The following is a 25,748-nucleotide window of genomic DNA, read 5'->3' as shown; positions in this document are numbered from 1 at the left end:
TTTAAATTCACATAGATTGCGAATTTACACTGTGCCATCACATCAGCAAAATTCAACTTGCTACTGTGCAACTTTCGACTTTAAGAACTGATTTAAACTGCAGCTCCAACAGGAAGCTTACTGATACACCTCTACAAAGAAAGAGACTTACAGTATAATAAATGAGCTGCAATATCAAGCTCCAATAAGGCTATATTCATTCCTATAATGAATATCCATACTGCATTTACAGCATTATGCTTTTTATTATTTCCCTCAACTCTTAGCATTCCACTTTGCTTTTTGTGGTACTGAATGGCTGCTATTCCTGAATTTCTTGCCCCCCACTTCTTGCACACAAACTGGTCCTGGTGCTTATATTTGCTCACTAATGCAGCTGAACTTGTATTCTGCTACTCAGAGGTGCTTTTATCTGCTTAGCATTTCCCTCACTCTCTTGTTACACCTAAAGTGGACAAACCTGCAAGCTGTCACAGCCTTACTGTCTTACTCAGACAAGCTATTGCAGTACTAACTATAGACAACAAACCCCATTCTTGCATACTGCACGATGACGCAATGACAGAGTGTCCTGATAGGTCACTATATAGGAAATAAGAAGACCAGAGTAAATTAATGAGCTCACCCCAGGAAATGTCAAGACTGATAAAATATACTAAGTAGTAAATATGGGCATCTTCTTACCATTTGCGAAGCTCACAAAACTTAATAGCTACAGGTTCAACATTTCTTATGCAGATGTCTATGTTACTGCTGTTCCTGAAGAGCACATTAGCAGCAGACACTAAGAGCAGGGCTTTAAAGTAGGGAACACATCCATCTTAAATCTCCAGTAAAGAAACACAGGTAATAGAATTTTTCCTAATTTGCTTTCCCCAGCTTTCCATCCACAATAAACAGAAAGTTGATCTCCACAAATCTATTGTCCTTTACTCGTGAAGTTTGCCTACTGTCTAGAATTGTTTTCAAGCTCTTAGGGTTTGCCTAGATGGATAGGAGATTGCTAAATGAGGTAGCTATCCCATTTGAAGCACAATACTTCTGGACTTTCTCCTAACAGTGGGGCAATAGAGTGTTTAAATCAGCACAAATCAGGCTGCCACAGTTCTGCATACTTACACAAAGGAAGAGATGCCCAGCAGGCAGGGAAGAGGAAAGAAGAGGGACAACACTTTGGGTTCAGTTCACATCCACTCCAGGTGAATCATGTACAGATCACTGGAAAGCAGAGAAAAAGTGTCTATACTGAATCAGCTATGCCTCTACACACTCTTTACTCTTGACAACCAGGCACCCAAAAATTTTTTAAAAATCCCACTTAGAAATTAGATAACTAATTTCTTCCTCATCAAAAGCCAGTATCATCATGCTGCCAAGAATATGACTATTGGTTAAGAGGGAAGTTTTCAATAAATCTGTCCATCAGTAGAGATTAACTATTTGGGATTTGAGGGATTTCTATATTGTCAGTCTTCAAGACTGCACTGAAATCTCACAATTTCTCCTACAGGCTCAGCTCATGCAGTCCTGCAGTGGCATAGGTTCAGATATGTTTTTTCAAGCATTTCAGATTCCAGAAATCATTATTTCAAAGCACTTTCTGTGAGCTCAAAACCAGAAAATAATCCCCATTATTTCACCAGAGAAACAAAAAGAATCTCTAAGCTGTTCATCATATCAGGGAGTGTTGACTTATACTTTAAAAAAGTAACTAGCACAGCCTATTAAAAAACCTTTCCATCCTCAAAGCAAAGCCATGTTTTACATAAGAAAATCTATTGTCTAGAAGATACATTGAAAAGTAATATAAAGTTTGTCTAAACTATTGTCCAGACAAAACCTATTTCCTGACCAAGCCTTCCAACCTGTATCTCAAATACACGCAGCCTCATACTACGGTCAGGGGACAGAATGATGAGGCTGTAGGTCCCAGATCATTAGAACTACCATGGCTAGCAGCTGCACTGGATTTCTTAATGAGCTGAGATCAGACTGTTGAAGAATCATAGCTGAAGCCACGGATGGTTTATTATGCTCTGACAGCCACTTCTCCTCTGTAGAGACTATTTTTAAAATGCTGGAACTTGATGGAATTTTTTTCTATTAACTTCAGCATCTCTGATCTGTACATCCCTCCAAATACACTATGAGGCTGCAACCTATACAAATTACAGATACCACCACTTACTGCTACTCATCTGGTCCCAGTAAAAAGCCAGATGGAGGACTAAGCAAAAACCAAACGAAAGATAAGAACAGCTGAGAGTGAGATTATACCCAGAAATATGCAATTTAGGTGAAGCCTTTGAGTTCCTGGCAAACTGCCCATGAGAATGTTGCTTAAGGCAACTTGAATACTTCTGACTTACGGATGTTTGCAGAAAGACACCAATCATGCAGTGCTGCAGGGTCAAATTAATGGGACTAAACAATTCAAACAACTGAAGAAAAAACCAACACTGGACTTCAAATTTTACAAATGCTGTGAGTTTTCCTAGCTACAACTGAGTTATTCATGACGGTGAAAATAGTTTGAACTCGTAAGTATTTACTGATTCCCAAATCAATTGTTCATTCAGCCTAAATCTTTCATAAAATAAATGAAGAAATTAGAAAGTTTTAATTTGTGGAAATGAAGCAGTTCTGATTTCTTTTGATAGCCTCAGACATATAGACTAGTAAGGGATTACACAGATTTGCTGAAATGCTCAACCTTACATGTTCTACAGAAAGGGAGGAAAAATGGGAGGCTGGAGGGGAAGGAAGGGAACCTCACACGAAGCAGCATCTAGTTTACTTGCAAAAGGTAACTGACATTTTCTTTTTTGTTCCCTCCCCACTCTACCCTCCCCCCTTTTTCTTTTTTTTTTAAAATCCTCTCCAAACAGCCACTTTGCTGAGAGACTTCAAAGAACCTACAGTCTGTGTTGGAACACAGAAAAAAAAACAAAACCATGTACACCTTGTGAAAGACTCTGCCTAGACTTGAGCACAGTTCAGTTTCAATAGTTTCTGCATGAGCATGGTAGGGTGTCAATCTCGTCATCTGTGTTAAGTTTTTCTGGATTTTAGTAAGGCTTTTGATACTATTCCCTCACAGCATCCTCCTGGACAAGCTCATTGGTGAGATGATCAGTGCACCGAGTGAAGAACTGGCTGAAGGGCAGAGCTCAAAGGATTGTAGTGAATGGGGCTCCCTCTGCCTGGCAACTAGTCACCAGCAGTGTTCCTCAGGGCTTACTTCTAGGGGCAGTTCGGTTCAGTATATTTATCAACGATCCAGATGCAGGAGCTGAAGGCACCATCAGCAAGTTTGCTGTTGAAACCAAATGAGGAGGTGCTGTTCACTCTCTTGAGGGACAAGAGGCCTTGCAGAGGGATATGGATAGATTGGAGCATTGGGCAATCATCAGTGGCATGAAATTTAACAAGAACAAATGCCAGATTCTAGCATCTGGAGGGTTTAGACTGGAGATTAATAAGCTTTTCTTTACTCAGACGGTGTTCAGACACTGGATCAAGCTTCCTAGAGAGGTGGCCAATGTCCTATGCCTGTCAGTTTTTAAGAGGCATTTGCACGATGCCCTTAATGATATGCTAGATGATCACTGTTGGTCCTTTCCAACTTCAGTATTCTACTGTCTGGTTTTTAACTTTTGCCTGTTAAGTTTCTTCCAAAGCTTCTAAAACCTAAAGTCCCTGGCAATATACAGTCGATACAGCATAAAGTTGTACTATCCCCGTTTTAGCTCCTTACCACACTGTTAGCTAGAACTCCTTATATGCTGTTAGCTCCAGAGTAATTTTTGGATCAAACAGTCCTGTAACAATGCTATTAGAACAATACATTGGATACTTAAGCAAAACCAAAGTAAGAATTTGCCAGGAACAGCTGGCAACTAGAGACTATACTGAACAGAACTATTTTTCACTTGCATCTCATTGTACTGCATTGCTCGTCATTGCTGGCCTCAACCATATCTTTCCACAATGATGCATGAATTTGTCACCTCAAAATTAGACTGCTCTGAAATGGTGCGGTGCCATACAGGCCCTGCATGTGACAAGGAATGCTGAGGCTCATTTATGAGGGGGCATTGTGCCACTTGAGCACATCAGGCTCATGTTGTTTTTGTAAGTTTAAAAAGTCAAGGTTCTGATTTTAATCACTACAGCCAAATTGCTTGAGAATTATCAAAGAAACTGAGACCTGCTGGCAACTGCTCATGTAACAACTTGGCTTTGGAGATAAACTGAAAGAAAATACCAAAGGGGGGTCTCAAATACAGGTTTTTGTTTATTTTTTTCATGTCCACTGAGAGCAGCACAGTTTAAACTCATCTGGACACGCAAGGACACTCTTTCTCACTCCTTCCAACCTTTCCCAAGCTCAAGGAAAAGAATGGACTGGAGATTAGGGGTGACTGACTTATAAACAGTCCTTTTATCTGCATTTCATTTAACAATAAAGGACCTATACCACAAAACAAATCCTACAGGATTACTTTAGGAACAGAGTTACATAGTGCAGATGTGCTGATCCACAGCATCATCAAGTAGCAGGTAATACCTGAATGGTTTAGACACCAGCATTACCACTAATGATTTCCAACATTGTTACATATGGGAAATACACCCAGCAACCATAACAGTATTTATGTGTGAAGAGTACATGTGCGAGGAGTTCATGAACTGTACAACTCGCGTCAAAAAGAATTCTTCTTGCAAATGCTTTTGTTTTGTTTTGGTGGGCTTTGTTTGTTGGTTCATTGCTGTTTTTCGTATTTTACAATCACTGTATATAACCCTGAGTAAAAATCACTATGACTGGACTGTGGGAAGCTGTAACTAATCACAAGTCAAAGCTGATCAAAAATAAAATGCTTGTAGTTTTGCCTCATTCTTAGAGAATGACCTTGTCATGCAACAAATAAACCTGTTGTGCACTGCTCCCTTTTCCCAAAAAAATCCTCCATAAAAATTAAATGTAATATTATGTCACTTGGAACGTATCAGGATTTATTGCCTGTAAAAAGACCACTGAAGGCTGTACCAGATGCTTCTTCACTAGAAAACTAAGAAAAACTAGAGCAAGACAGATTGTCATTGCTAATGCTTCCATGTTTGTTCTTGGGAGCTTGACACCCTTAGGGAAGAAGAGGCAGTTACGTTAGTTCCTCAGCGACTTCACTAACTTACAAGGAGAATTTAAGCTGCTTGGATCACCAGCCAAACCAATGCAGTGGTGCTGTTACAGATAGCAGTCCATTTTATACTAAAAGCAGCACAGGGGCAAGCAGTACCTAGTTGCTGCTGCAAAAATCTTCCACCGGGAGAGTATTTTTTAACTCCTCATCCTCTTAGAGATAGTAGGGTAATGCAGGAAAGATCACGTATTTCACTCCTATGACTTGCTCATACACAGCCATGCCATACTGAATGAAAGAGGAAAAATGGTTATTGGTTGTTCTGCTGTCTCCCCATCCCACCCAGACAGACTGCAATGGCGTACAGTAAGATAGCCAGCATCTTCTCACAATGCACAGAGAAAAGAATCAAGGTAGAAGAATCCTACCACAGGATTTTTTCACAAGCTTGATTTGTTTCACTCCTGAAAGCCCTGATCTAGTCTGCTTTATGCTACATGGTACAGTGGTGTGCTAGTAAGCAAAGCTCAAACAGGATCAGAATAAAAGCCAGTAGTGGAGGAGAGGTAAATGGCAATGAACAGCACAATCTTCTATGTCAAAAACATCAAAGTTCTATATTTTTGGAAAAAGAGTGCTTCCTTTAAATTGTTACATACTAGACTAAGCTATAATGGACTATCAGAATCTAAATTTCTCCCAAAAGCACAAAGTAAATGTTTCCAGGATATTGCATAAACAGGCAAAAAAATGAAGCAAACTACTAATAGAGGCTAGTCTTCCAATCACTCATATTTTAAATATGAAAGGAGCAAGGATAAAATACCAAAGCAAAGATCATTTGTCTACTAGAGCCTTTAAATATGAAACCCTAATATTAGAATATAGAAAGTGCCTACTACAAAGTTATTTCTTTGACAAGAGCCACATCTGAAGAAGGATGGCCTATTAAGCAGCAAGCTCAAATACAGCCTGCTCTCAAATGTCAGCAGAAAAGTAGTGTCTTTCCACCAGGTCTACTCCCTACATACAGCCACAGATTCATATGCTAAATATAATGATAAAAATAGCCAGTAAAGGTTTATCACTCCTTTTTGTCCTATGAAGGTAATGCAGTTCAGAGAGAGGGAGCAGAAGTTTAGACTTCACTGTAAGTCATCAAAATAATTTATAGCTGGTTTAATTTCTGCACATCAAGAAACAATGTGGTTGTGTGGTAACAGTTCAGAGCATAATCAAAACCCAAAAATTAGGCCTCACAGGAAGAAAATTTGGCCCTCAGCAACTTCTCTTCTATTGTTTACAAGTAAAGCCTACTATAGTCTCTCAATTCACAAGGCCAGCTGCTATGAACAAAGTAAAAATACTATAGTTCTGCTCATTTTAAATTGGTTCCTTCCTGTAATCCAGAACCAATAAGAAAGAAAAGTGCTCTACTGCTGCATTCTTTTTAGAGTCACTTCTATGGAAACCCAGCTCTTACAAAAGTAGTACTGTGGCACTGCACAAAAGCCAAGATGCACTGAGCTCCATATGAAAAACTTAAGCAAGCATCAACCATTTTCAAAATCTGTCTTATCAATCAGCACAAGCTGGTGAGAATGCTTATGTCCAAAACTGCCAAGGAAGTGTCTCTGCAGCATAAAAAGGAAGTGATGGGAGAAACCAAGCAAAGGCACAAAAACTGCAGCACAGGATATCACAAGAAAAGTAGATAAAGTCATTCCATTGTCAGAGACTCCTGCTCAGGCCTTTCTCTGCTCAAAACTGGGAAAACTGCAATCCACGTTTTTGCATAAGTGTCAGCATCACAAGTCAAAGCACACAGTCCACTGTCTGAAACCAGTCTTTATTTATTTCCCTTTTTGCTCTGAAATAATAAACTACATTATTTTTTCTCTTCTTGCTTGTACCTACAGCTTAGACATTTCAATTCTTTCCACCTGTGAAAGCTAAAGAAAAACTTCTGATAAAAATAGACAAGACTTTCTTATAAGTACACAATTCTAGAAGCTTAACTTGAAAGAGAAAACATTATGCCCTTACTGTCACTACAAAACTGCTATAGTGCAATATGTCCCTAAGAGAGGCATGGGTTACTTTTCAGATCACATAATTTATGGAGAGGGAAAAAGATTATGTGACACCAAGTCAAGGAAAAATCAGACTAATCTTTTACACTAATCATAAAAGACAGAGAGCTTCTTTCTTAAAGGCATACTGATACTATTTTGTTCCTGTTCCAAACACCATTCAAAGTTCAAGTGCAAATAAACATTTGATCACTCAGCTACTGAAAAACATTGTTCAACACTTGCAGCATAATGTATTCAAAACAGGAAGAGGAAAAAATAAAACCCAGAAAGATACATAAGCAACCAACTCACAAGACAGAACAGATTCTTACTTTATAACCAGAATAGATGAGCATCACATCTCTGATAATACACACTTAAAGCAATTTACAATTGATACCATGTTTCATTATGTATTTCACCACATTTTCTTAATTAAAAGTTTAATGTTTCCAGTTTTAGGTTTAAGCCAAGAAAAACTCCTGTGGCAAATTTCGAGCGAGCTCTGAAAATAGTAAGTTTTAACTGCTTTAACCTTTCCTTTCTAAAGAAGTCTTCATATTGGATTATGTTTTCTAATTGCTGAGAGGGTAGAATAACATCTGGAAGGACACGAGCTGCCATTCTGAAGCACTTCTAGGGAAAAAAAAATTACTTCAAAGCATAGAATAAGGAAAGATTAACTCAAGTGTTTTGGAATTTCATTTCAAATTAGTGCCAATAAAAACGATAAAATTAATTGGAAGTGCTATAAAATAACCTTTTACTTTCTTGAGACAAATAAAGCTTTAATACATTCACATCTCTGGCATCTCTCTCCTGGTTTCTGCAACAAGGTGGCTCAAACATCCATCTGATCACACAAGAAGCATAAGCAGTATGTCTTCATAAGCTACTAAAATGCTAAACTATTCTTCCTCCTTGACTTACCAGTCTAACTGCATGATAGAGCTATAAAGGCACAAAGAAAACTAGAAAGTTAAAAGCTAGATTTTTAGTTTTTAAAAGGACTAAAGGAAATAAACCAAATTAATTGCTAAAAATAAACATTGTTTTATATGCAGTTAACAAAATTCTTCTGGCAATGAAAAATGAAAGCTCCTAAGGTTGGCTTATTGAAGTAACTGAAGTGTTTCAACCGCCCTCTAGTGTTAAAATTAACGCAAGGGCTAGCAAGAGTAAGACAACACTTGCGTGTGTAGCTGTAAAGCTAAAAATTCAAAAGTAGAAAGAACAGTGCCAATTTTGTCTTGAAAATAAAGTTTTCTCAAGTGTTCTTTTCAAAGTGCCATTCTGCCCCACAGCAGTTGGCTACAAGAAATTATGGAAGTTTTTTTTACTCAGCTTCAGCCCTATATTTCTGTGAAAACTGAAAACAGCGACTAAGGAAAAGTTCTGCTTGACACTGAAGAAGGAAATTATAAGAATTCTAAAAGAATCGATCATCTACTTCTGTAGCCCAAGGTCTAAGATAAGCAAACATTAAAACTAAAGGAAAAACTTGATTCACTTTGCATAAAACAAGCATTCAAGATGAAAAATTCTCATTTTTCCTCCTCAGGCCCCACATATGAATTTTAAATTGAGTTTAACTAGCATGCAGAACAAGGAAAACTAAGATGGAAACCTTCTCTGAAGGTCATAAAGTCTTTTACCAGCAAATTAAATGAAATCCTGAGCACCATTAACAAAATAAGGAATAAAGTTAATATGCCAGAAAGACTAAGCACCTCAGAATATGAAGTGCTGAAAGAAGAAAGATAAATGTTCTAACACATGAGCTATATAATGGGCTAAAATATGAAAATACAGATCAAGGATTTAATGACTGGGGGGAAAAAAAGCACCACCACTTTTGGATTGCTACATCAAATTCAGTCAGTGTTACGGCTGAAGGAATCAGTGCCCAGTCTAAAGCTGGATACAATGCACACAGTTCAATGGAAATCAACAGATCCATTACTCATGCCTGTGTTTGTTGTATGCAAAGCGGAGGTTTTACTCTGAGCTAGTACTGACCAAGTTTGCTGCAGAGCTAGTAACACTGTGATCACACTAGAACAGTGCTGTTCCTGATCTATCTAATCCAGCTGGGAGATAAGAATGATTATCTCAGTTGTAATACTATTATAGTACATCTACTCCTCTTTCAGGACTTGGATAATACCTCCATATAATACCACAGCAGTACTACTTCAGTTAACAGTAACTGAGGATTTTCTGAACAGTGTCTGATATTACATGTGCATTAATGTCTTTGCAAGATCAGTGACTGCCTTTATGACAATCTACCAGCAGGCCTGTCACATCATTAAAACCTGTATTACATCTAATCAACACACAAAGTCTCAGGAAAGTCAGTTGACTGGTTTGGAATGAATGACCTTCTAGCTCTTAAACCAGGGAAGGAGAGGCTGGCAGGTCTTTGATGGGAATCTCCTTGAAGCACAAGAACAGTCTGTTCCACTACTCAGGAAAATAAGTATACACACACATAGGAGGTTGGCTTGGCTAAACAAGGAATATAGGACTGAGCTCTAATGCAAACAGGACGTTCACAAAAAATAGAAACATGGGCAGGTTACAGAGAAGGAATACAGAAACCTTGCTTAGCACGTAGAAAGTGCTGCTAGGAAAGCCAAATCTCACTTGAAATTGGCAAGGGACATCAAGGGCAACAAGAAAAGCTACATCACTAGCAAAAATGTAAATGAGGAAAAGACAGACCTGCTGGGGGATGGATGATATTGTGCCAGCAGATACAGGTAAGACTGAGGTTCTTAATGTCTTCTTTGCCTTAACTTTTCCAAGGAAGGTCTTGGGCCCCTGCATCTAGAGAGGGTTCAAGGAGAATAAGGACTATCAGTAGATGAGGAAAATCGAGTGAGGCATCTCTTAAAGAATCTCAACCCATACAGGTCCTCAAGGTCCTTCTCTGAAGAGCTGATTTCAAGACGGTCAGCCCACAGCAGGTACCGGTGCATGAAGCGGGTATTCCTGGAACACATTTCTGGGCATATGCAGAAGCTATTGGTGAGTGGGAACAATCAACAGACGTACCAGTGACAAATTGTGCCCAACCAACTTGATTGCCTTTTATGATAAAACAACTGGATTTGTGGACAACGGGACAACACTGGATGTCATTTACCTCACACAAGTCTTTAGAAGTCTCTCAAAGTGCTCTTGTTATCCAAGTTATGGGTACATTACATATGGATATATTACAGTCTGGATGGGCTGACAATTAGGTAAAAACTGGTCAGAAAGATAGGCTCAAAGGACAGTGGCTGAAGGGTCACACTGGCTGAATGCCAGCAAGTACCGCAGAGGTCTAGCTCAAGGTGTGTCCTGTTTAACATTGTTATCAATGACCTAGAGAAGGTGACACACTACCCTCTCATCAAGCTTGCAAATGACAGCAAAGTAGGGAATACAGTCAATATGATCCAGAGCAGGGACCTAGAGGTCCTAGGCAGGCCAGAGGAACAGCGCATCAGGAAAGGACTTCTGCTGAGAAGGACCTGTGGGTCCTAGTGAACATTAGGCTAAACAGGAGTCAGAATTATGCTTTGACAGCAGTGAAGGCTGAAAGCTTACTGGGCTGTATCCTCCTTTACTGAAGACTGCACTAAATCCAGTTTTGGGCCTTCTGTACAAGAAAGATACTGGTAAACTTGAGCAAGTCACACTGCAAAGACCACCAACATGCTCAGGGAGCTAAAGCACTGGACCTGTGAGGAAAGGCTGAAGAAACTGGGCTTGTTTAGCCTATGAAGTCTTTGCTGGAACATAATAGCAGACTTTCAATTCCTAAGAGGTTACTGAGAATGCAGAGCCACGCGAGTTATCATGGTAACAGGAGAATAAGAGACAATAAATTGAAGTTGCCACAGGACACTGAAAACATCACTGCTCTGAAGTAGTGGAACATGTGTCTGAGAGATCATGGAATCAGTACTCACGTAGATTTTCAACAGTCACCTGGAAAAAGTCAGCATTGATACTGCTTTGACTAGGAGCTGGGCTAGATGATCCCTGGAGGTCCCTTCCAACATGAATGATTCTGCAAATGATGCCACCTTATAATCCTAACCAAAAGGGAGTCAGGGGTATCATAGATTCAATGCCCTTTGTGACAGTAACATCACAAGCATCAAAATTACACAAAATTAAATTTAATTTTGGGTGCTCACCACTCTGAGGCAACTGCATTTATAAATGCTTTTAAAATGGTATTTGAAAATGCATTAACATCTGGCATATGCCTACTCCAGCGTTTTCTGTTCTGCATTCACAAGGAGCGCTGGCATATATTTGTAGCATTGAGGAATGTTTGGGCTGCTCACCTGCAGCTTATGTGTTTAGTTGGCAGCATTTGTTTCAAGAAAATTTAAATCAGTGTCCCCACTCCTTCTGTATGCTTCCTTCAGAGCAAACGTACTCATACAGGTATCAAGATGCATAAGGTCATACAGAGACAAGCTTTTAACCACACTGGAAGCAAGTCTGGAAAGTTTCCATGACACGGATGGTTTGCCCTTAGCCTGTGTCTCACCTCTGTAGCGCCATTATCCTTACTGTATCTGCTCCATGAGAACCATCATTAGCATGAAGGCTAACAGTTGTACAACAGTGTCAAGTATCTCCCCACAGTAGTCAGTGATGGGATCAACATTTAATGCCATTAATCTAGATTAAACCTTCATGTAAATCAAGACTAGACTCGCTGACACAAATTCTGACAGCAGTGATAACCCAGCAAGGCCAAATCAAATTGCTGCCTGGAATGCAGAGTCTGATGTAATACTTGGCTTCGAGTTGCTCCCATGACTCTCAGTTACACATACAGAAACAGTCTCCCACATTACACAGCTACTTTTGTTCAGTAGTTTTGTTAAATCTGTCAAAAAATTCAATGCTTTTAACACCAGTATCAGCAGTAGGCACTACATCACAGTAAGCACCCTGGATCTCTGAAGCACAGTTACATATTTAGGAGGACAAAAGCAGAGTTTTAAAACAGAGAATTATGTTTATAAATATTTCATAGAAATGTCAAAGTCTGTAAAGTAGAGGAGACCAGAGTTCATCAAGTACAGAAGTTTCAAAATCACTTTGCTCAGCTACATACTTTCATGGCAGTGCTGCTGCTTTATGCACACTCTCAGCATAATATAATTCTGCTGCAAGGGCATGCTCATATACCACAACCAACACATGTACCATCCTTTGGGAATGCGAGTCAGTACATCATCTAACCTGGCATCCAACCACTTTTATAAAACAACTCATCTAACCAAAGGCTATTTCCCACCATTTTTGTTGACATTCCCACAACTGTGGGCAGACTAATTCTCTAGGGGCATGCAGCCTGTTTCCTTTCTCTCTTCTTCCTGAAACTCCCACAATGCATTCCCGTTGCATGACAGAAGTTACTGAAACAGGAGGAAAACGCCTCAATTTTTGCTGAATAATAAACATGCATCCAGTTGCATGCAACAGCTTTCCTGGTACATGGTGATGCACTGATGTGCCATGTTCTTACGGCACCAGAAGTTCACCGGTCCCTTCACAGGAAGCTTTTGGGCACTGTGGTCAGATCAGAGCTGACAGACCAAACCTGCTGGTGCTTCACTTAAGAAAATATTAGACCATGTGCAGTCTTAAAACACCAAGTGCTATGTTCTCACAGGAATGGACAAAGAATCTCATAGCTGTCAGTGAAGAGGAAACTTCTTCCCACTTGAAAATCCCTAATTGAACTTAACAGGTAAAGAATAGACTTAAGAGCTGAAACCAAACATTTCATATCCCTCTCCAAGTAGGATTTCTTTAGTATTATATTTAGGTATTTATTACCTAACTGTGCCCTCAACTGTTTTAAATGCACTAAACTCACAACCTCACTATCAACCTTGATGATGACTTCGACAGTCTATAATGATGATATGCCATATGAAAAGAAGTACAAAGCTTTCTTTCATTGTTTATCCCAGCTTGGAGTTTCAGTGAACCTCTCCTTGTACATGACAGAAAGCAAAGGTTTTCTTTTCAAAATCTTGGAAGACTGTCAAATTAAAAGACAGGACAGCATGTATAACAACACTACATGTTTCCAATTTTAAATATTTCATATGTTTGTTCTGATTTGGTATCCATGGAATTATGATAATGCAAAATAGAACAGTACAAACTGAATTAACAGATGTTATTGTGAAACAAGAATACAAGTATGTACCTACTTGTAGCTTTCTGTAAATTGAGTGCAGAGAACAAAAAGTGGATGAAATCACTAAACAGTTCCAGCATTTCCACTATTCTCAATGAAAACATTGAGAATTAGTCTCAACGAAAACACTGAGAATTAGTCTTTCTCTCTTTTACACACCTTAACTTAAGAGAGAAAATGTCTGTGCCCATACTACTTTATTTCTTTTCATTCATCTAACGTTCATCATCCTAATTTAATATATTTCACATTGCATAGCCCTGGATGCTTTAACAAACAGGAATTTGTCTGAGCTTGGCTGGATTCCCTCAACTGCACCCTCACCCACCAGTTGTAGATGACTGGTACTAGCCAACTGTAAACCACTGTTCCTGAACAAGCAACAATTGTCCAAAAAAAAACAACATAACGCACCACAACACTGAGTTTAGTCTATGTATTGTTCTGTGCTGCTATCAAAGGAACCACTCGCATGAAAATACAAAAGCAGGAAACATTAAAAAAGTACATTCCTTGGCACCAGCTCTTTGCCTGCTCAAGTCTTCATTGTACAGTGCATCATGCAAATAAATAAAAGATGCACTGCGGGCAGATTTAAAGCAAAACCAAACCAAACCCCAAACCAACCAATACCATCCTCCATAAAAAAAAAAAAAAACACAAACAAAAACACCACACCAAAAAAAAAAAAAAACACAAAAAAAAGCCACTAAATTGATAAACACTTGTGACTTGTATAAAGTCTTAACAGAGGTCAGTGATGCCCCTGAGATTTTATTTCAGCCATTACCTTTGAAAGCCAGGCATATAGAAATGTTAGTAAACGTCAAAGGTAAGCAATAGTACTGTTGCACAGCCATAATTCACTGGCTTTCCACCTTTGGGATTTTTTTTGTTGGTATTTTTTTTAATTAACAAGTTCATAATAACAAAATACAAGGCAGGATACCTGTTTTGCTAGTGTACTGATTTTCTTATTCAAAACTGCAAAATATAAATACTCAATTCACTGCTGGAGTCCTCTTCCCATCTTGCATGTCTCTGGAGCGACCCAAACAGCACCAAATATCATAGGGGTGGCTGGACAAAGAGCCAATTTTTCTGTGTGAGGTTCCCCATACAAAAAAACAACTCTTAGCACATCTTTACTTTCTAGTAGGTGAACAGAACTTAGAATCACAAGCCACAAAAAACAAACCAAACCAGTTTAATAATGCATATTTTAAGAAACGCTGCTCACAGTGCTTTAAGTTTAAATGCATAGCAACCACTGAAAAAATTAAAACAGTGAACAAAACATACATGTCTCAACATGCACCCTTCACTAACTTCTTCCGCCTGTTCATTCTTTTTAATATGTACAAGGCAGAGAAGAAAGAAATAGGAAATGCTTTCAGAGAATCATGTTACCATTAAACATTAATTAGATACATAAACACTATTTAGGCTAAAAACAAATCCCTGGAGACAATATGAAGTAATTGTTAAACACTGTCCTTTTAAAAGCGTGTTCATAAAAAAAAAACAATATATTTTAAAATCAAAACCACTTTAAAAAAAATGACATCTGAAGCTACCCAGTTTTCTGGTTTCACTTTAAATTGCAGAAACAATGTTAAAAGATTACAAAAATTAATACAACAAAAATATATATGTCATTGTATCAGTTTTGCCCAGTAACTGGAATTAAGATACCTATTATTTTCAGTAGTGTTGTATGACAAGTCCATCACCCTTTAGTTTGTTTGGGTTGAGAACAAACCCAAATAAGTACAGTGCCAACACTGTGCGTGACCACTCATATGAGAGACAGAGCCCCTGCAAAGTCCAATTGTGCTTTGAGCTTACTTTCCACCCAAATTCAAACAAACTTTTCTGTAAAGGTAAGTTCATGCTTTTGCAACCACTCCACACAAATCCATGTCATCTGTCCTGTTCAGAATCACAGGCACTGAATTCTATTTCTGTTGTTAGTCACACAAAGTTCACTCTCCATACCCACAGCATCTCCTGTCATTTTTACCACTACTACTAGCAACACAAGTAGTACTACTGTGTACAATATACTATTAGTACATTCAAGCCTGATTTAATGTTCATCCCTGGAACAGAAGGTAAAAATAAACATACAAACACAATCCAAATGCTAGTGACATTGGGTTCAAATTTTATCAATCTTGCATAGCATCAAATAGGCCAGTTCAAAATGTTTGCTGTTTAACCTCCTCCTGGTCCACGTGACAGGCTTTTGTCATTTGGTATGGCTTTCAGTTTCCCTCTGATTTTAGTGCCTGACTTTGCTATTGAATGCTTTATCAAACTCCAAATAGGTTTTATCAACACCCAATTCAATCAAATAATTGAATCAGATAAGATTCTGGGATTTGCTTGATGCAGCCCACTTAGAAAAAGAAGTTTCCTGGTGAGTTATGTTGGGGAATCTCTCCATAAGCCTCTGAAACCCCCTACTAAGGGAAAATTAAAGGAAATACAATAGGCTTTCCATCTCTTACATCCTGAGCTCTATAAAGCAATAGTGCATTCATGCCATACTTTACCTTTGTGTCATGCCATACTGCTTTGTGTTATCTATCCTCAGATGTTGCACATCACATCCTACCTAGCTGACCATTTATTTCTTAATTCCTCCATTTTCCTTCTTAAACATTCCTTTAAAACAGGAAAAATTCTACAACACTAGATCAATTAATCTCTATGTCAGTCTGAGGGCAATACAGAGACAGGCAGTGAAAGAACTGGCAGGATAGAAAAGATAAAACAGTCAAGTTTAGGCAAGAACAGCACTGGGCTGAGAACAAGCTAGCAGCATCCCAGTACTGCAGTGGGAAGAGTGATTAATTACCTTGATAGCAGGGAAAGAACTAGGAATAATGGCTATTCTTGTTACCTACATCCCCTCAACTCTTTTTTCAAAAGCACTGAACAGTCAGCCCAGGCCATGGGCTTGGCAGAAAAAACCTTGGCAATAACTTCTACATAATGATACACTATACAAAAAGTATAAGATGTATCAGGAAAAGACCTCTGTGCTGCTGCCTGAAAAACTGCAACAACTAAATCAAAGTGTCAGGAAACAAAATGAATAGGAAGCAATTTGATATTGGCTCTACAGAGGGCTGGAAAGTTCAGTATTTTCCCCTCACTGCCATTTATAACCTCTGCAATATTCTACAAATGCTTCTGCTGAGTAACAGAGATCAGTGCTTCTAACAAGAAAAGTAGGTGGGTATTCCAGGAGCTGCACTGTGTCCACATGGAGCTACAGCTATGTGACCTTTTTTCTCTCCTACAATGAAGGAAATTGTTCAGGGATTATAAGGCAATAATTTTTTTTGCAAAAAGAATAAAAAGAAAGAAGAATCCACTGAAAATGAAAGTTTTGGCACTCTAATAAGTTAATTTTCTTGGTTCCTTAAGGTAACTACACCTGAGCATACACAGCCTTTCTGGAGACGAGCAGCATGAGCATGATGTAAAGGGCAAACATGAACAGCTGGGTCAAGAATTTAAATACAGGAGCCAAAACAAAATCCAGAGTTCAAAGTGGGTTTGAATTGACTCTACAGAGTACAAAATGCTTAAGGTCTGATAATAGACTGAAAACCGCTGCTTTTAAGAAACTGAATTTAGTTCACAGCTGTCCAGTTGTGAATAGGCTAGCATTCGAACTATTCACATATTCATAGTGATATGATATGAACATATCACTATTGAAATGTGGCCCTTCCATTTCATCACAGATGCAGACAATATGTTGCATGCAGCAAAACAGGTCTCATGAACCAGCTCAGACCAGAGAGAAGCACCCCCCAGTTGCCTTCAGAGGCAGCCATGCTCAAGAATTGCTGTATGGAAGGAAGCTGGGGACCACAGCTCTGCGGGAGCCTGGTGACAAACAAAGGACAACACTCTAAAGGAAGAGCAGAAAATGGTGCTCTATCAGCCATCACATTCCTCCATGCCTCCTCTCACATGACAAACCAGTAAGAGACAGCCTCACCTTATCATTCATAAGGGGATATGATTATACACGTCACTAAAGACTAAAGTGAAAATTTTCCTCTGTACTAAAATACTTAAATAAAAATCCACTTGTGGGAGAAGGCCACAAATGTGATATTTCAAGAGAACAGAAGCACTAAGAAAACATGCTTTCTTGGTGACAGTGGTTAGCACCAAAGAGAACTTCTTAATTAATAATGGGGGCAAATATTCCAGGTTCAAGCAACCTGAGAAGAGCTAGCGATTAACTCTTAACAACCTTTCTGGGACAAATAGTTTTCCTTTCCCCTTTACAAATTTATGTTTCACCAGTGGGGTGCTCTCACATATGGAGATTTAAGTTTATGGCACATTAAAGCTTAGCTATATAATATTACTTAGCAACTTTCAGTACAGATCATTTACAGTTGTGCCTCGAGGCTTCAGAATCCAGTTTAAAACAGACATCCCTGTAAAAGAAATTACACTGATTTGGTCAAAGGCCAACCCCAGGCTGATGCCCAGAGGAACTTTCTTTCATTCATGCTACCCTAGCAGGGCTTCTAATAGTGTTCCTGAAGACCTGATCTAACATTATCCATTTAATTGGACAAGCTCTTCATATGACCAAGAACAGAGACTGATGCCAAGAAGTCACCCAAATCAGACACAAACAAGGTGTTGGCCCAAATGTGGAACACCCCAGCACGTTACACACCTATTATAAACACGTATCTTTGACACAACCAGATCATCATGTTATTTCTGTAAGAGAGCCAAATAAGTTAACTAAATCTGTTCTCATACTTCTTTTTCTCACCTTGCTTGTCTGATCTCATTTTGGATTAAACTTTACAGTCTACATTTCTACAGCATTTCCCAGGCCCTCCTCTGCAACAATTTTGCCTCTTTTGGGCACAACACAAGGAATAAAAACAGACCTTCCCCAAGGAGGTATTCAGGGTCACCCTAGATCTCACAGTCCACCACATGGGTAAGGCATAGTGCCAACATGCCCCCATACAATAGCACCTCAAACATTTAAACACCATTATTTGATACATCCCATATGTTAAAATATCCACCTTCTTTAGAATTGTTGCCTCCCAAAAACATACCAAGGCACATCACACTCCCCTTTTGAATCCATGACACAACAGTGAAAACAATTAGGCCTCACAGTGCTTTATGGACATTAAAGAAAATATAATCACAGTAACTGGTGGGTTTAAGATATAACTGAAGACCGTCTCCACTAATCAGTTTAGGTCTGACTTCTCTAATAAGCAGTTTCCTACAATAGCTTTTGCAATACAATGCATTTAATTCTCAGTGATGAGTAGGAGCTTTTCACTCAACTTCAGCACCGCGTATGAGCAAGGCATTCAATCATTTTATTTTCACAACAAATCTATTGTTCAGATATTCAAAATTCAAGTCTGACAAGCTTTTTAATATGCATAAGTATGAGTATGCTTCATGGAAAACAAAAAGCACATTTCCCATTCTGCTAAGCATGACAAAGTCCTACCTTCCTAGCAGAAGGACACCTTTGAAAAGAAAATCCCTGAATTACAGTACAGGCTATCTGAAATCAAGTAGCTAACACTGATCAGTAAAGTAAAGAAAGTGAGGTAATTTCCAGACCTCTATTAAAGATGGGATACTAATTTTTCAATCTGCTTTTTCAAACTGATTTAATAGCATAATAGAAAAGGGAGAAAATTGCACATTACCATGCACGCAAGAAAAATCTTTTAAATACCCTATTTATCTTCTCTCTCCAAGGCACATGGGTTCTTTTGTACTCCTTGATGATGCGCACATCAGCACTCTAGGAATCAAGCCTATGCCCATTTAGCCGTGTAATATGATCATTTAGTATAATTAGCATATGATATTTTGACACTACCATGGACTTGGACCAGATTTGAAATGTTAATATTTGCCTAACAGTACATCCTAGTGTCCAGTGCTACATAATGGTGTAACTGAAGACACTGACTTGATGGGCTTTCTCTTCTGGGGGCAGAGTTAAAGCTGCTGTGGGAATTCTCACTTTCATAACATAAGGCAGTTCAAACGTTATAGATAACAATACACTAATTTCTGCAGTATCAAATTTTAAAGGAGTGGAAACAAACTCAAAGTGCTCACAATACAGTAATCATTTCAGGTAGCACAAGGATGAACAGAAAGAAAACTCCAGAAACAATTTCAAACTGCCCCAACTATCTTTTCCCTAGTATACTCCACCACTCAAGGGCAGAGCCCAGCTTTCCTAAGACACAGGAATCAACAGAGCACCATTTGATATGATTCACAGCACGGCATATATGCAAAAGGTAATAAAAAAAAATATTGCAAGATGTAAACACACAGCAGCCTTACAGGAGAGACATTTTATGCCTAAGCTGAGGCTTTTTATAACTGTCTTAAATTCTACAGCATGAAATTTCATAGGTTTTTTATCTTGCATACTGTAACATTTTGTCTCATCTACTGCAAATACAAATGTTAGCTATATTGATGCCTAACCACCCCAACTATCTCTTTGTTCTTTTTCTTGGAAGAGAAATATCCAGAAGCTATTCATGTCCACTAGCAAATGTACAGGTTATAAGCTATTTGAACACCTCTTATTAATACAGCTTATTACTAATTTTTAGTCTCAGGAACATAGAAGTCCAACAAGTGAAATTTTCCACAGCAGTTACGCAACAGAACTACTGCCTTGACACTGAAAAATCCCTCTCAGTGTACTTCTCTGTTTCCACTATATAAATGCTATCCCCAGATCAATGCATCTTTGCCGTATTCCCAGGACTGAGCCATTGTGTGGCATCTCCTGAATATTTGCATATAGCAAAGAGAATTACTGACTTCCTTTGCTACATTTCCTTGGGTACCTACAGCAGCACTTGGAGACAACGCCATGAACCACCCCATTACTTTGGATTCTCTGAGCATTTGTGGCAAGAAAATAACAGATCACAAGAAGGTTTTGTAAGAGCTCAGTGTTGGCCCAAATTGTCTCCCCATAACATCAATGCAAGCAGCATTAAAGCTCAGACTGACTGAGTCCAAGTATCCTTCAGAAAGATCTTACTTACTTGAGGTAACTGGATGCACGCCAATGGAAAAGTCACAGATCAAACCTGTAGAGATGAAGAAGACCAAAGTGAACTTCGCTGCTTTTTTGGACCCATCTCCCATCACAAACATTATTACCTCAAGAAGACAGAAAGGAGAGACTGGAGTGTCAGAGGAAACAAGAAATTTATGTCAAATCCCACCTGCTTCTCCACAAAATAAGTTAAGCCTACACACTGCTCTCTAGGGCATAATATACTGATTTCACTTGGACTTGAATTTAAATAACGGCAATAGGCAAAATATTAAAACAGAAAGACAGAAACTAAAGGGAAAACAGAGATTATGAGGGAAAGTAAAACTTGTATGTAAATTAAATTGGAAATACTAGTCAGAAGAATCCAATGCTTCTTCCCCTTTGCATTTAGGTCCCCGATCATCACCAAAACACCTGATGACCTATTTAGAGCCATAAAACCAGAAATAAGACCTTTCCTGCTGAACTCTCCAGCACTACTCCCAGTTTTTGGTCTCATCTTTGCATCTACTGCAACAAATCCCTGCTGGAGTGAAAATCACACAAAACAAGAAAAAGTACCCCACTTTCTCCAATTCACACTGGTGCTTTCAGGGCTGCAACAGCACCAGGGCGCTACAAAAGTAGCAAACTGACAAGACCGAGACTAGGACTTCCTCCAAGAGGAGAGAGACACAGAACAGTACCAAATCCAGTATCTGAAAGTCTACCAAAATTATTGCAGCTGCAGACAAAACTTAGAAGCTGAGTATTAAAAAAAGGAGTGATTATTCACCAAACTCAGTTAACAGAAATGCTTCCATTATTCCATTGCTGCTGTTGTTTTTTAAATCAATGCTTTCCCTTAGCCTGCCTCACTGCATCAAGAGTCTGAAACAATGTTTTCAGAGCCTAGAAGGCACAAAAAGTACTCAAGCAGATCGATGAGAAAATAATTAATCTTCAAATTGTTCTTACATTTCCAATATAAGGCATTTTTAAAGGCCAATAAGGAAACCTGATTTCAAGAATTATGCTTTTAAAACTAAACGCTACCCCTTTCAGAACAGTAAACATGGAGCTAATTTGTTGCCTTCACCTTCAATCTTTTTACATCTACTTTTCAGATTTACCTCAAACCATTGCCTGTGTTGCCAAGAGAAAGTCTTGTGGATTTGGCAGTTCACATAATCTATTTACAATGCCTTCTAGAGCACATGGACACCTCAACATATCATACACACAAGTTCTATGCATCTTCCATAAAGTGAACTAATACTATATGAACACTACTCTCATCGCTGATGTCAGCTTGTATGTCGAGTGCACGCAGGCAACCAGCCAACCCAGCTAGCTCCTTAGAAACACAAGAGACAATTTCAGCAACTGAATTCATCATATCGAAGTCAAATGTGGCTTAGCAAAAGGTAAAAGTATTTTTAAAAATCAAAAATTAAATAATCCATGTTTCCCACAGTTCCACTGCACAGATATTAGTTAATCAAACTGATGGCAAACACAGTACACTGTCAACTATATATAATGATGTACTTCATTCACCACTGATGTAAGCCTGTTATGAACACAGCATGACCTGTAGCAAAGGCAGAGATCGTCTTCAAATTATGCTATTCAGTGGTCCTAGCCATATCAAAGGTACGCTGCTTGAGCTGATGTAAGCCAGGTTTATACAGTAAAATTAAGAAAGGAAAATCAAACGATCGCAAGAAAACTGCTACAGAAAAGAGGTCTTCCTATTGACCAGGGCAAATGCTGACAACAAACTCAAAGAAACAGTACCTTCTGACAGACCAGAGCTGGGAGACAAAAAATTCACAGGCAGATGCAATTCAAGAGCTCAATTCATATCCCCTAAGATTCACTACAGGGCTCAGGCAGGTACAAGGTTGTGGCCACAAATGATGATGCAAATCTTGCAGAAACTTATTTCTTTCACCATGTTGTCTGTGTGTGTGGTGGACTGACCCTAGCCGGACACTAGGGGCCCACCAAAGCCACTCTACCACTCCCCTCCTCACCTGGACACGGGAGAATAAATGTAACAAAGGGATCATGAGTTAAGGACAAGGAGAGATCACTCACCAGTTGCCATCATGGGCAAAACAGGCTTGACTTGGGGAAATCAGTTTAATTCATTACCAATTAAGCCAGGGTAGGATAATGAGAAATAAAACCAAATCTTGAAAACAGCTTCACCACCAACCCCTCCCTTCTTCCTGGGCTTTACTCTCGAATTCTCTATCTCCTTCCCCTCCAGCAGCACAAGGGGAAAGGTAATGGGACTACAATCAGTTCATCAAACATTGCTGCTGCTGCTGCTGCTTCCTCCTCAGGGGGAGGACTCATCACACTCTTCCCTTGCTCCAGCATGGGGTCCCTCCCAAAGGAGACAGCTCTTCACAAACTTCTCTAACATGAGTCCTTCCCATAGGCCACAAACTGCTCCAGCACAGATCCCTTCCACTGCGCGCAGTCCTTCAGGAACAGGCTGCTCCAGGTTGGGTCCCTTCCATGGGGTGCAGTCCTTCAGGAACAGACTGCTCCAGCATAGGTCCCTTCTGCAAGTGGAGATCTGCTTCACCATGGACCTCCATGGGCTGCTGGGGCACACCCTGTCTCACTGCGGTCCACATCACAGGCTGCAGGGGAATCTCTGCTCTGGCGCCCAGAGCACCTCCTCCCTCCTTCTGCACTGACCTTGGTGTCCACACAGCTGTTGCTCTCACATATCTTCACCCCTCTCTCCAGCTGCAGTTACTGCTGCACAGTAAATTTTCCCCTTTCTTAAACACGTTATCCCAGAGGCACTACCACCGTCACTGATGGGCTCAGCTTTGGCCAGTGGCAGGTCTGTCTTGAAGCTGGTTGACATTGGCTCTAACAGACAAGGGGAAAGCTTCTGGTAGCTTCTCACAGATACCACCTCTGTAGTGCCTACACACACCCCAAAACTTTGCCAGAAACCCAATACAACATGAGCGGAGAACAGCACTCAAGAGGCAGGCAATCTGTCCAATCCACTGTTCAGAGCAGGAGTTCAGGAGACAAGGCTGCCTTCCAAATCAGAAGTCTTACATGAAGGCTAGCAACACCTAGAAGAAAATGCAGATCTCTTCTCTCCTGATTGGTCTCCTGGTAACTGCTAGGTACATTACCACACTTGGTCCTCTAAAATAAAGCATACTCATCTTTCAGTTCCTCAAATTGTGCCCCAAGAGCAAGCAAGCAAGTCTGCTTTTGTAAATGGATGCCTTGCACTAATGCCATCAGCACCAGGTAAATGCCTACTTTGGCTGTCACTGGCAAGTTCAAGTTTGCTGTGGGGTTATTTTGCACTTGAAGCATGGGATGAGTGCACTTTTATTAATAAAATTTAAATCTACATCTCTAACCACTGTGAAACAGTAACAGGGTTGTCTAGTGATCCAAGCAGAAACAGCCTGATAGCTATCTTCTTCTACTGACTTCAGGACATGAAGCAAAGAATACAACCTCTAAGAGTCTCTGAAGAGTAAAGGAGAGGGATGCCTTAGCACCTCCAAAAGACAAGTGACTTAAGGTGATTTCAAGAAATTCCATTCAAGTTCAAAAAACAGAGGAACGAAATACTCTTTACTAAAGCAGAAAGAATGGTGGAGATTCCTGCATGAAGCAACATTTATCTTTTTAAGCTCTTTAAAAAGCAGTTCAGAAAAATCAGTTCCATATCTAAATTACTTTAAGTGGGTTTGTTTCCCTTGTTGGGGTTTAATGTAAAGACAGTGAGGAAGAAATGGACCACAGGCCACGAAACAGAATGTGTGGTTCTCTTATCACAGAATAAACTTCATCAGCTCTTCAAAGAGGAAGTGATGGAGAACAGAATAAGAAGGAAGAGTTGGAGATGGAGACTATGTAGCTGGGAAAACCAATCTATAATGAGACATAAGCAGGATGTTTACCTTTCATAAAAGAAAGCAAGACATGACAGCAATTGCTTGAGGGTCCCTGGAAAGTAGGAAACTTGAACTGCTAGAGTAAGAAAAGGAAAGCATAAAAGGAAAAAAAAAGAAAGAAAGAAAGAAAGAACCTTACAAAGGTGAATTTTTCAGGGAAAACTGACTTTTAAAAAAGGTATCTTGAGGAATTATTTTAATAATGAAAAGGAAAGAGTTCCTTGTATAACTCTTGGCAGCTATTTTGTGGTGACTATCCAGCAGGAAAGGGTGGGACAACATGGAACTTGGAAGACTGAAAGCTATGTAGATGAATTTACATTGGTGTAGGAACCTAAGACTCTGCCCTCATTTCCTCCCCCTGGTTCTCCCTAGAAGATCCCTCCTCTGCTTCACAGTCTTTTTCACTTTTCCTTCTATACTGGATAAAGAACACTTCCAAAAAGTACCTGTTCACAATGACTTCTTCCTCTCTTTCATATCCCTCTATAGAAAACTGGTGCCAGCAATTACTCTACCATGGCTTACTTTCTCTGACCACATTCACCTGAAATACTGTCTGTGTCTTTCCCATTACCCACCAGAAAAAGGAGAAGCTTCACAGTGTAGAATCCAGCCTGTATTCCAAGTGGTTTTGAGGGGTAAAAGTTGGAAATTTTTCCAGAGTTGTAATACTTTCCCCTTGTTCTGCATCTTTTCTGGTACCGAATAGACCAAAAATAGGTGTCTACACAATTTATATCCTCCCCATAGCTGCTCTGCTGCTGTCAGTGGTGTCCCAGGTGCTATGAAGTGCAAAAGTCTTGCCTGTCCTGCTGCTTTCACCATTGCTGGGCGTCGAATAATGGGGGAAATTAAAGAGTATTTCCACCCCCCAAATCTCAAAGTTGTGTTATAATATTAAAGAAATTTTAGGGTAAAATGCAGCTGCTACTTCTAGGATGGAATGCGGTTAATATGCACATAATCTACCCTACAATAGTTCCCCAGGCAACCTTGGCATAAACCACGATAAACTTAATGGAGAGTGGAGCAGAGTGAAGACAACACAACCAAGCTCTGGTTTACCCTCTGCAGGTGTAGGAATGTGAAGATCCCATGCACTGATAAACTGCCTAGCAGCTGACAAACAAGGGTTGGAAAGTGCGAGAATTTGACACCAAAATATGTGTGATTAGAGGTACTCAAGCTCTACAGATATATGCTCAAGCTCCATAAGTGTTTCGT

At 39.5% G+C, this 25,748-nt stretch overlaps 1 protein-coding gene across 2 annotated transcripts in view; it reads right to left on the bottom strand.

Moving 5' to 3' along the window:
- The window catches only part of TSPAN9 (tetraspanin 9), a 160,785-nt gene extending 140,196 nt beyond the window's left edge, over positions 1-20,589 (bottom strand). The window contains exon 1 of one of the 2 annotated variants that reach the window (XM_062614185.1): positions 20,570-20,589. The gene's annotated coding sequence lies outside the window, so the exon portion shown is untranslated. Of the gene's footprint in view, positions 1-1,115; positions 1,270-20,569 lie in introns of those variants that run through there. The other variant, XM_062614186.1, reaches the window with a different exon arrangement.
- Between the last annotated feature and the right edge of the window lie 5,159 nt (positions 20,590-25,748).

Source organism: Pezoporus occidentalis, unplaced genomic scaffold (genome assembly GCF_034315485.1).
Source record: "Pezoporus occidentalis ecotype Australia unplaced genomic scaffold, CSIRO_AGI_Poc_V1 ctg172, whole genome shotgun sequence".
NCBI lineage: Eukaryota > Metazoa > Chordata > Aves > Psittaciformes > Psittacidae > Pezoporus > Pezoporus occidentalis.
Note: the sequence above shows the minus strand (reverse complement) of the source record. Positions and strands in the feature narration are given on the sequence as shown.